The 11436-nt window shown below is 46.3% G+C and overlaps 1 long non-coding RNA gene across 1 annotated transcript; it reads left to right on the plus strand.

The window, feature by feature from the left end:
* The first annotated feature begins 1702 nt into the window (after positions 1–1702).
* Positions 1703–8866, plus strand: LOC120882906. Its single transcript, XR_005725609.1, has 2 exons — positions 1703–2029; positions 2806–8866. It is a non-coding gene; the product is annotated as an uncharacterized LOC120882906 (long non-coding RNA).
* The last annotated feature ends 2570 nt before the right edge of the window (positions 8867–11436 follow it).

Genomic DNA, 11436 nt, shown 5'->3' on the forward strand with positions numbered 1-11436 from the left:
GCGCTGGAAGAGGGCCCTTTCTGAAGCTGGACCATGGCCGGCATCCACGTCCTGCCCTGGGGCTCTGCCTACGAAAACCAGTGCACTGGGCAGAGATGGCCTGCTCTTATCCATTCCTTTTCTCCCTTTGCTTGGGGGATGGGGCTTCCCACGTGGTGCTAGTGGTAAAGAACCTGCCTGCTAATGCAGGTGACATAAGAGATGTGGGTTTGAACCCTGGGCCGGAAAGATTTCCTGGTGGAGGGCATGGCAACCCACTCCAGTATTCTTGCCTGGAGAATCCCTTGGACACTCCAGTATTCTTGCCTGGAGAATCCCTTGGACAGAGGAGCCTGGTGGGCTATATAGTCCATGGGGTCGCAGAGTCAGACACGACTGAGTGACTCAGCACTGCATGCCATTGCCTGGGAGGCAAAGGGGGTGCAGTGTAACTAGTTTATTAGGCCTAAGGACGAGAGTGGCAGAACCCTGTTAGCTTTCAGGGACACCTTAACTAATCACCACAAACTGGCAGCTTAAAGCATCAGAGAATCACCCTCCATGGTTCCCAGGGCCAAAAGTCCAAACTCCTGATGCTAGCCTGGCCACGGGCCCCCTGGAGGCCTCAGAGGAAGAGGACCCTTGTTCCCTCTTCCAGCTTCCTCATCACCCGTCCTCGTCACTCCAGCCTCGGCTTCGTCTTGTGGCTTCTCCTCCATGTGTCTGTGTCCCAGACCTCCCTCTGCTCCTGTAAGAACATCTGTCTTAGGACTTAGGACCCAACCGAAACCTAGAGCGATTTCACCTCTTAAACTGCAGAGACACTTTTTCCAGGTGAGTCTGCATTCACGGTTCTGGGAGCTGGGCCTTGGGTGTATCTTTGGGGGCCTCAGTTCAACCCACCACGGGGATGCACCCAGAGTCCTGGGTTTGATTCCTGGTCAGGGAACTATGATCCTACGTTCCTTGAAGCCAGAAAACCAAAACAGAAAACAGATTCAATGTTGTAACAAATTAAATAAAGACTTACATCTCAACTATCACCTAGGAAGAAGCCTCTAGATGAGGTAGGGTGTGGAGTCAACCAGAGGCCAGGGTAAATGCGTTCATCAAAACCACAGTTTCTTCCCCTTTACCCCTCAGGGGAATATAAGCAGCGATCATCCTGACTCCACCAGTCCTTGGGCTCCTTTCAGTTTGGCCTTCAGCCCTGGCAGTGGTAGCCAGCTCCCCAAGGGGTGGCGGCTCCTGCTTGAACAGGCCCAGCCTCTGGGCAGCTGCCAGACCCAGGGAGCAGCTCTACCAGCGCCCAACAGGCCTGGAGCAGACACTGGAGGTGCCCGGCCACCCAAGGGTAGGGCTTAAGACCCTAGGGTCCCTAATCAGGGTTTGAATCTTACATCTTCTGGTGACATGATCGTGGGCAGGTTCTTCAACTTCCCAACCTTCATCTGAAAAATGGGTGGTTATGAAGATTGTAAATTTCCAGGTAAACGGCCTGATAACATACTGTGTGCCTGGCTTGCACGGTGTGTTCAAAACATGCTTGTTGTTACGGTTACCATCACAAAGAGGAAGGAAATTCACTGATCACACCCCTTTATCTGACCTCTCAAAGCTCAGGGCTAATGGGCTGGAAACAGAATTGTAAACCCCTCCCTTTCCCCCATGAATTCTTCCATTTTCTAACCTATTTGTCATTTGTTACAGACATTTGTTTTCCGGATGGTCTGATTGATGTAAAATGTCAGGCTGGTTTCCTAGGTCTAAGGAGCCAGGAGGAAGGAAGCTGTTTCAGAGGCCTCTGCCTTGTCTCCTAAGTGTGGTCCTGCCTGTCAGGGCAGCTCTGTGTGCCGCCCCTGCAGCCTCTCCCCACGTCCTGGAGCAGGAGCTGCTGTCTTCCCAACAGGGCGACGTGTGGGGCATGTGACGGAGGCCTGGCCCATAGAGCTCCACTCCTGAGGCTGGGGGAGAAAACCAAACGCCCCTCAGGAGACAGGGCCTGGCACTCACGCCTTTGTGCTGTCCTGGTTCCACACACAAGAAGCAGGTAGGATGAAACCTGCGTCTCCTCACCTCCCCCTATCCTGCATGAGTAGACCTGGCCCACCCGCTCCCCTCACCCTCCACTCACTTCACACCCACCCCCCTCACCCTCCACTCACCTCAGCCATCCGCCCTCACCCTCCACTCACTCCACACCCACCCCCCCACCCTCCATTCACCCCAACCACCCCCCTCACCCTCCACTCACTCCACACCCATCCCCCCTCACCCTCCACTCACTCCACACCCATCTCCCCTCACCCTCCACTCACTCCACACCCATCCCCCTCAGCCTCCACTCACCTCAGCCATCTGCCCCACTCACTCCTCATCACTCCACTCACCCTTCACTCACCCTCAATCACCCCACTCATTCCCCTACCCCCCCACTCTCCACCCACCCATCCCCACTCACCCACTCACCCCTCCTCACCCTCACTCACCCCTGCTCACCCTCTTTCACTCCCTACCCCTTCCTTCACCCTCCACATCCCTCAGTCACCCCCCCTCACCCACCCCAGTCACTCTGCTTTTCTTTCTTTCCCTCAAATGCTCCAAGAATTCCCACCCCAAGGCCTTTGAATTTGCTAGGCCAGTTGCACTCTCCAGGGATCTTCACAAGGCCAGCTCCCTTTCATGCCTCAGGTGAGGCCGCCACATAAATGCCCCGACACTTTATCTGCAAGTCAAGCAGGCTGGTTTATTTCCTTCACGATGCCAATCTGTATTTTGAGTTGTCTTACTTGTGTGTTTACAAGTTTCTTGTCTATCTTCTCCGAGGTGGCCACAGCTGTTGGGTGTACATACTGTGAAGTTCCCCGAGTACAGAGGATGAGGTGTTGGGAGGAGAGAGGATGGGAGAGGACCTTGGGGCACAGCGGTTACCAATGGCAGCTCCTGTCTAGGGCACTGAAGGATGGAAATGGCATCGAGGGTCAGGACGGAGGTGAAGGTTTGGAAGCACAGGGAGCTCACACCTGGTTTTAGCAAAGACATTACTACTGTTACCCTAGCAATGTGCAGGAATGGGCAAGATGGAGGATTGACCTTGAGATGTCCAAGAGCAGAAGACCAGGCATGGAGACTCTGGGGTCCCAGGAAATGAGTCACCGAAGGCTTCTCAGAAGAAGAGCCCACAGTCCAGCGACAAGCCCTGACTTCCAGGGGAGGGAGGCGTGATTACTGTCTGCTGACGGGGTGGGCGAAGTCAATCAGGGGTGAGAAAGGCGAGCTATGGCAGAGCTCTGGTCCCGCCTCTGCGACAGGGAGCGTCCGTCTGTCTGTCTGCCAGGAGTCCCGGTCACTGCCCTGGAGCAGACCTGTGGCTTCCTCTCTTTATGGGATCAGGCAGAACTGTTCATTCCCTCACCTGTTTTTTAAGCTGACTGTGAAGGTTATCTGGTTAACCTTCCTAAAGATCTTTCTAAAAGAAATCCAGTCAGTCAAATATTTACCTTTATTTTCAAAACACATTTCCCTTTTAAACGAGCTTTTATTTTGGAATAATTCTAGGTTTAGGGAGAAGTTGCAAAACTTTTTATAGAATTATAAAATACAGAACTCCTGTATTTCCTCCATGTTGTTTCCACTAATATCAGCAGCTTTCATTATCGTAGTATGTTAGTCAAAACTAGGGCGTTAACTGCAGATGGTGACTGCAGCCATGAAATTACAAGATGTTTGCTCCTTGGGAGAAAAGCTAACTTAGCATATTAAAAAGCAGAGACATTGCTTTGCTGACAAATGTCCGTATAGTCAAAGCTATGATTTTTCCAGTAATTGTGTATGGATGTGAGAGTTGGACCATAAAGAAGGCTGAGCATTGAAGAATTGATGCTTTTGAACAGTGGTGTTGGAGAAGACACTTGAGAGTCCTTTGGATGGCAAGGAGATCAAACCAGTCAATCCTAAAGTAAACAGTCCTGAATATTCATTGGAAGGACTGATGCTGAAGCTGAAGCTTCGAATACTTTGGCCACCTGATGCAAAGAACTGACTTGTTGGAAAAGACTCTGCTGGGAAAGATTGAAGGCAGGAGGTGAAGGGGACAGCAGAGGATGAGATGGTTGGATGGCATCACTGACTCGATGGACATGAGTTTGAGCAAGCTCCAGGAGTTGGTGATGGACAAGGGAGCCTGGCTTGCTGCAGACAATGGGGTCTCAGTCAGACATGACTGAGTTACTGAACTGAACTGAGGGCGTTAACATTGGTGCAGTACTGCCAACGAAGCTCCAGTCATATTTGAATTTCATCAGCTTTTCCACTAATGTCCTCCTTCTGTTCCAGGAGCACATCCAGGATCCCACATGGCACTTAGTCATTATGTCCCCATAGTCTCGCCAGTCTTTGACAGTTTTTCAGGCTTTCCTTGTTTATCATGACCTTGAAAGTTCTGAAGAGTGCTGTCCACGTGTGTTGTAGAACATGCCTTAATTTGGATTTGTCTGATATTTCTCATGTTTAGACTAAGGTTATGGGTTTTGAGGAAAAATACCAACAGGCAAAGTGTGTGAGAGGGATTTTTTTTTTTTTTAAAGATTCTTAAAAAAAAAAAAGATTCTTCAATGCCTTTACTGCTAATGGGATGGTATGAATTTTCAAGAGGGAAAGCTGTTTCTTACAAAAACAATTTCAAGAAAAAGATATCATAAGGTAACTTGTTGTGTAGTCTTTCTTTTCCTACATGTTTTCACTGTTGATGTTGTTTAGTCCCTCAGTCTTTCCTGACTCTTTTGCGACCCCATGGACTGTAGCCCACCAGGCTCCTCTGTCCATTGTATTCTCCAGGCAAGAATACTGGAGTGGGTTGCCATTTCCTTCTCCAGGGGAATCTTCCAGACCCAGGGATTGAACCCAGGTCTCCTGCATTGGCATGTATGTGCTTTACTGCTGAGCCACCAGGGAAGCCTCACGTATTTGCATCCTGAGCCTATTTGCTAACCAGATGTCTGGGTCTGTCCTCAATGCTTTGAAGCTGGCTCAGCAATAAAGAGTCTTGGCTTTTTCCTGCTCCTTCAGTATAAACACCCACAGCGGTACTAGCTGCAGGGGGAGGGGCCAGAGTCAAAAAGGTATTGAATATCAGTCTCTGAAGGTGATGCAAACTGAAGCAATTTGGTGTAGCTTGTGTCTGGCCCTTTTTGCTGGATGACGGTGGCCTCAATGATTTGGGACACATGGAAGGGTACAGGTGCATCCTGCCTCCCCCCAGCCCCACCAGCCGCCCCCGTCCCTACCAGGTGTGTGTAGCAAAGAGAGCAAGTCTTAGGCCACATTCTCAAACATGAACCAACTTCTGTTAGCAAGCAGGTAGAACACCAATCAGTCTCTCCAGCTGTCCCCAAATTTTGGGTAAGTCCTTGCTCTCTGTTCTTTCAGGCTCTCCAATAAACACTTTGCATGAAAGTTTCACTGGTGGCAAATGAAACTGTATGCCAACAATAAATCAGCTTAAGCAAATCAGATGGCAGAAACCTCCAGGAAGTGGAAGGACTGAGTGAAGTGGGGTTGAGACCTTGGGTTTCCCTCTCTTCTACTCTTGACAGGACAGTGGTTCCCATACAAGTCCACCATATTCCCTCAACACCGCCCACTCCAGAAATGAAAAGCTGTTTCCACATCCCTTAGCCAGAGAGCACAGCCTCTGGTGAAGACAGTGAGAAAGGTGTTTGAAGTTGCTGCAGTCTCCTCTGGGCTGGAAACTCCTGCCAGGGTTATGTTTGTTTATTTATTTTTTAATGTTTGATAACCAGCCTTGATGTGAGTTCCTGATTAAGATACTTCAAATACTAACTAAAAGCTTTAGGCTGTGGATTAAGATTAATGTACACACAGATGTTATCTTGTTAGAGAAAATATAATGTAAGAATGGGAAATCATTATAATATAGTATGAGAGGAGCAGATAAAGGTATATGAGAACCCAAATGTGGAGGTGGATGAGGTCTCACAGCGGGGGCTTAGAGAAATTGCCATAGAAGGAGCTCTAACACAGAGCTCCAGAGGATGCGAGGCTGTACCTCAGGGGCCACAGGGAGTCGGGGATTGCAGATAGATGGGGTAGCCCAGGAAGGGTACAGAGGGAGGAAAGAAGAGCTGGGCATGGGGCCCAGAGGGCAGGGATGGTGGCAACAGAGGCTGAAAAGGTGAGGGCGTGCAAATCTTGTAGGCGCTGGACACGAAGCTATCTTGAGTCTTTGTCGAACAAAGAGCTTTATCAGAGGGGTTTTAAGAACTGCTATTTGGGAGACACAGATTGGGGATAAAACTGAAAGAGAGGGGCGAAAGCCATGAGGCTATTCTTTGGCACAGGAAATGAGTACTTCTTCATAAGGGACAAGCTGCTGCGGGTTGCTTTAGGGTAGGGGTCCTGTCAGTGGATAGGCTGTCGTGAGTGGGGCAAGGGTCTGACAAGAATCTTGAGTTTCTGGCGGATGTTCTGGCTATCGTCCTTAGGAGAAGTGGTCAAAAGTTCAGATTCCATCCAGGCTGAGACGTGCAGAAGCCACACCTCCTCACTGTGGAGCAAAGCAGCTCCATTCTGATTTTCCTTCACTAAGGTCACCCAGTCAGAGGAAGGTGGATTGGGGAGCTACGAGAAGATGTGTAGCAGAACTGAAAACACATGCTCAGGGGGCTTCCCTGACTGCCTGGTGGTTAAGATTCTGCCCTTCTATTGCGGGGGGCCCGGGGTTCAATCCCTGGTGGGGGAACTAAGATCCTGCATATTGTATGGCCAGGAAAAGAAAAAAAAAAAGCATGCTCAGAGTTCTGTTTGCAAGCAATCTCCTTGGCCGTCACATGGAAGGAAGGAGGGAAAAGGAACTAGAGTCAGGGTGACCAGTTAGAACTTGTGTGTCTACGGTTCAGACAAACGATGCTGAAGGTAGTGACGTGAAGGCGGAATAATAAAGTCACCTTGGTGAGTGTGTGCTCTGGAGCCAGGTTCTGTTCTAAGCACGTTCCCTGTATTAAGTCATTTCTTCCCACAACCTTTATTATGTTTATCAGCTTATCACCCCCATTTTAGAAATGAAGAAAGAGAGGCCCAGAGACAGTGACCCAATGAAATATGGATGCCCCACGATATGTGAATCTCAGATAAATAAGGAATACTTTTTGAGTGTACATATACCCCCTGAAATATTTGTATTTGTTGAATCTGGCACCCGTGGACCCTGAAAGATGAAGAAAATTGCTCCAAGGCGGGGCGTGGCCGCTGAGACCCAGACCCAGCACTGGGCTCGGGCAGGCAAGTGCCAGCTGGTGCCAGGCTCCACCACCCTCCACTCAGCTGCCTGCTCCTGCCTCGAGCACAGCTGGGCGGGCTCCCTGCCCACGGACGGGACTGGCAGCCTGGCGGGCGAGGCGTGGGCAGGCTATTAAGAGCTACTCATCAGGCAGCCCTTCATTTGCCCTTTTGCTCTTCCTACTCTCAGAAGGCCCATTTTCTTCGAACAGATTCTGCAAAGCTCCCATAAGCCAACTTAACGCCTAGAGCAAGATCCATGCCCTGTGACTAAGTAAGTAATTCCCCCCATCTCCATGGCTTTCTCTGCCCTAAGGGATTGGAACATCTTTCAGGGTTTCCAGCTCCCCTTTTGCGCTGAGCACGGTAATTAGGAACTTATTCAGACCTGATCTGCATACAATATTGCATTTACTGTCCTACCTACCTGTTGCTACTGGCCTGAGCTATGAAACATAATTTAAACAGATACGTTTGAACAGATTTAACAAGGTTTTACCTGAGGTGCAAAAGGCAATTATGCTTTCAATGTTGGAATGTTTCAGGTTGTCAGAGAATGAAGGCTGGGTGCTGACAGTTCAGTGAAGTCCAGGGCAGGAAAACTACCCTAGGAGATAACTAGCCTTAGGAGTTTCATGGAAAAGAGGGATATATATATATTTTTTAAAAAAGAAAGCAGACCCAGAACAATGCAATGAATACTGTAAGGGAATGTAGGGGAGGCCATAGGAATCCTGATTTTGGAGGAAAAGTGTGGAGTTCTCCTTGTGATCCTCATGGAGGCCCCACCCAGACCTGCAGAATCAGAACCTGAGTTCTAAGAAGACCTAAGGATGACTCCTGGGAGTGTGAGTTCGAGAAGCACCCCTTGGAGATCACAGAGATGATACACAAAATGAATGTGGAAGGATGAATGGCTTCCCAGGTGGGGTCCACACGGAGGTAACAGTAAAGTCATGGCGCTATGAAAAGAAATCTATTCAGGAAATGGCACAATGGTGTCATTGTGTATATGGTATATCAAGAGCCCAGGGGTACATGGGAGTGATGGATGGAGAGATTGGAAAGGTTGGCAGAGACAGACTTGGGCATGGGGGCCAAGACTGTGGGGCTTTATTGTCAGGGTGAAAGGTTTGATTTTTTTCTCAATATATATATTTTATTGAAGTATAGCAGGGTGATTCAGTTATACACATACACATACACATATATTATTTTTCAGATTATTTCCACTATAGGTTATTACAAGATGCTCACTATAGGTCCCTGTGCTATACAGTAAACCTGGGTTGCTTTTTGGATATCTATTTTGTTTTAAAAAATTAGAAATCTAGCATTCTATCCATACTAAGTCAAACAAGGGGACTCAAAATGTCATAACATTTTTAGTTAGGCATAGGCATAAGTTTTCTAAGATATATATATTATGCATACTATTTATATATATGCATATAAAAACTTTTCTACTACACTTGATAAAAGCTTGAGAAAGAACATCAAAAAAAAGAGATGGAGAAATTGGAAAATATAAACCGAATGAAATGGGAGCACTGATTATGGAATTGAAAAAGTGAGACAAACTAGACAAAAGTAGATCATATAAAAAGGTCCAACATATAAAATAAAATGATGAGCGTAGAGTATGAATCAAACGTCACAGCTACAACCTGCTGTGTCTTCCCTCTTCTCCCCATCTGCATTCCCCTTCCTTTTTCTGAGTTTGGTGCTTAATATTCTAGTGTCAGAAAAGTTTTTATGACTTTTATACAGATGTTTATATGGATTTTGTGTGCATAAACATTGTTTTGCATGCCATGTTACTATATGCCTTTTGCTACAACTTGATTTTCTGGATCAGTGTTATTGTTCTGAAATTTATCTATGGTAATACACAAGGCTCTAGTGAACTCATTTTCAGCTATGACATAGTACTTTTTAAAGATCATTTTTAAGATTTATTTTAAAAGATTCTTTTGATGTGGACCATCTTTAAGTCCCTATTGAACTTGCTGCAACATTGCCTTCATTTTTTTTTTATATATATACCTTTGTTTCTTGGCCATGAGACATGTGGTATCCTAGCTCCTAGACTAGAGATTGAACCCTCACCCATTGCTTTGGAAGGCAAAATCCCAACCACTGGACCGCCAGGGAAGTCCCTGATATAGCTCTTCTTTGGGGGTGGGAATATACCAGTATTTTTGTGTCTCGTCTCTCAATGATGGATATTTTGTTGCCAGGCTAAACAATGCCTAAATGAGAGGGTACTGTGGGTCTTCTTGTGCACGTTTGGGTTTCTCTAGGGAGCATCGCTAGGAATCTCCCGCTTCATTAGACAGCATCAGATTGTTCTAAAAAATGCTTAGACCAGTTTCTGCTTCTCCACATCCTCTCCAACACTTGACATCGTCACATAGAAAAGGTTTTGCTGTTTTATGCGAGTGAGGAGGTATCTCATTTTTGTTTTTATTTCCTCACTGACTAGTGAAGTAGGACATGTCATTGTATATTTATTGGCTGTTCAGATTTCCTCTTTTGTGAATTGCCATTGCCTGCTTACTTAGTGGGTGGGTTGATTCATATTGATATGTAATTATTAAAATATTCTGGGCACTGATGCTTTAAATGCCCCCCAGTATGGGAGTCTACATACTCCCCAATATGCTACTGGAGATCAGTGGAGAAATAACTCCAAAAGAATGAAGAGACAGAGACAAAGCAAAAACAACACCCAGTTGTGGATGTGACATGATGGAAGTAAAGTCTGATGCTGTAAAGAGCAATATTGCATAGGAATCTGGAATCTTAGGTCCATGAATCAAGGCAAATTGGAAGTGGTCAAACAGGAGATGGCAAGAGTGAACATCGACATTTTAGGAATCAACGAACTAAAATGGACTGGAATGGGTGAATTTAACTCAGATGACCATTATATCTACTACTATGGGCAAGAATCCCTTAAAGGAAATGGAGTAGCCATCATAGTTAACAAAAAAGTCCAAAATGCAGTACTTGGATGCAACCTCAAAAACAACAGAATGATCTTTGTTTCCATTCAATATCACAATAATCCAAGTCTATGCCCTGACCAGTATTGCTGAAGAAGCTGAAGTTGAATGGTTCTATGAAGACCTACAGGACCTTCTAGAACTAACATCCAAAAAAGATGTCCTTTTCATTATGGGGAACTGGAAGGCAAAAGTAGGAAGTCAAGAAATACCTGGAGTAACAGGCAAATTTGGCCTTGGAATACAGAATGAAGCAGGCAAAGGCTAATAGAGTTTTGCCAAGAGAATGCACTGGTCATAGCAAACACCCTCTTCCAACAACACGAGAGAAGACTCTACACATGGACATCACCAGATGGCCAACACCCAAATCAGACTGATTATATTCTTTGCAGCCAAAGATGGAGAAGCTCTATAGTCAGCTAAAACAAGACCGGGAGCTGACTGTGGCTCAGATCATGAATTCCTTATTTCAGACTTAAATTGAAGAAAGTATGGAAAACCACTAGACCATTCAGGTATGACCTAAATCAAATCCCTTATGTTTATACAGTAGAAGTGACAAATAGATTCAAGGGATTAGATCTGATAAAGTGCTTGAAGAACTATGGATGGAGGTTTGTGACATTGTACTGGAGGCAGGGATCAAGACCATCCCAAAGAAAAAGAAATTTAAAAAGGCAAAATGGTTGTCTGAGGAGGCCTTATAAATAGCTGTGAAAAGAAGAGATGCGAAAGGCAAAGGAGAAAAGGAAAGATATACCCATTTGAATGCAGAGTTCCAAAGAATAGCAAGGAGAGATTTAAAAAAGCCTTCCTCAGTGATCATTGCAAAGAAATAGAGGTAAACAATAGAATGGGAAAGACTAGAGATCTCTTCAAGAAAATTAGAGAAACCAAGGGAACATTTCATGCAAAGATGGGCTCGATAAAGGACAGAAATGGTCTGGACCTAACAGAAGCAACAAATATTAAGAAGAGGTGGCAAGAATACACAGAAGAACTATAGAAAAGAGATCTTCATGACTCAGATAACCACGAGGTATGATCACTCACCTAGAGCCAGACAGCCTGGAATGAGAAGTCAAGTGGGCTTTAGGAAGCATCACTACGAACAGAGCTAGTGGAGGTGATGGAATTCCAGCTGAGCTAT

The sequence above is a fragment of the Oryx dammah genome, unplaced genomic scaffold, assembly GCF_014754425.2.
Source record: "Oryx dammah isolate SB20612 unplaced genomic scaffold, SCBI_Odam_1.1 HiC_scaffold_24, whole genome shotgun sequence".
Taxonomy (NCBI): Eukaryota; Metazoa; Chordata; class Mammalia; order Artiodactyla; family Bovidae; genus Oryx; species Oryx dammah.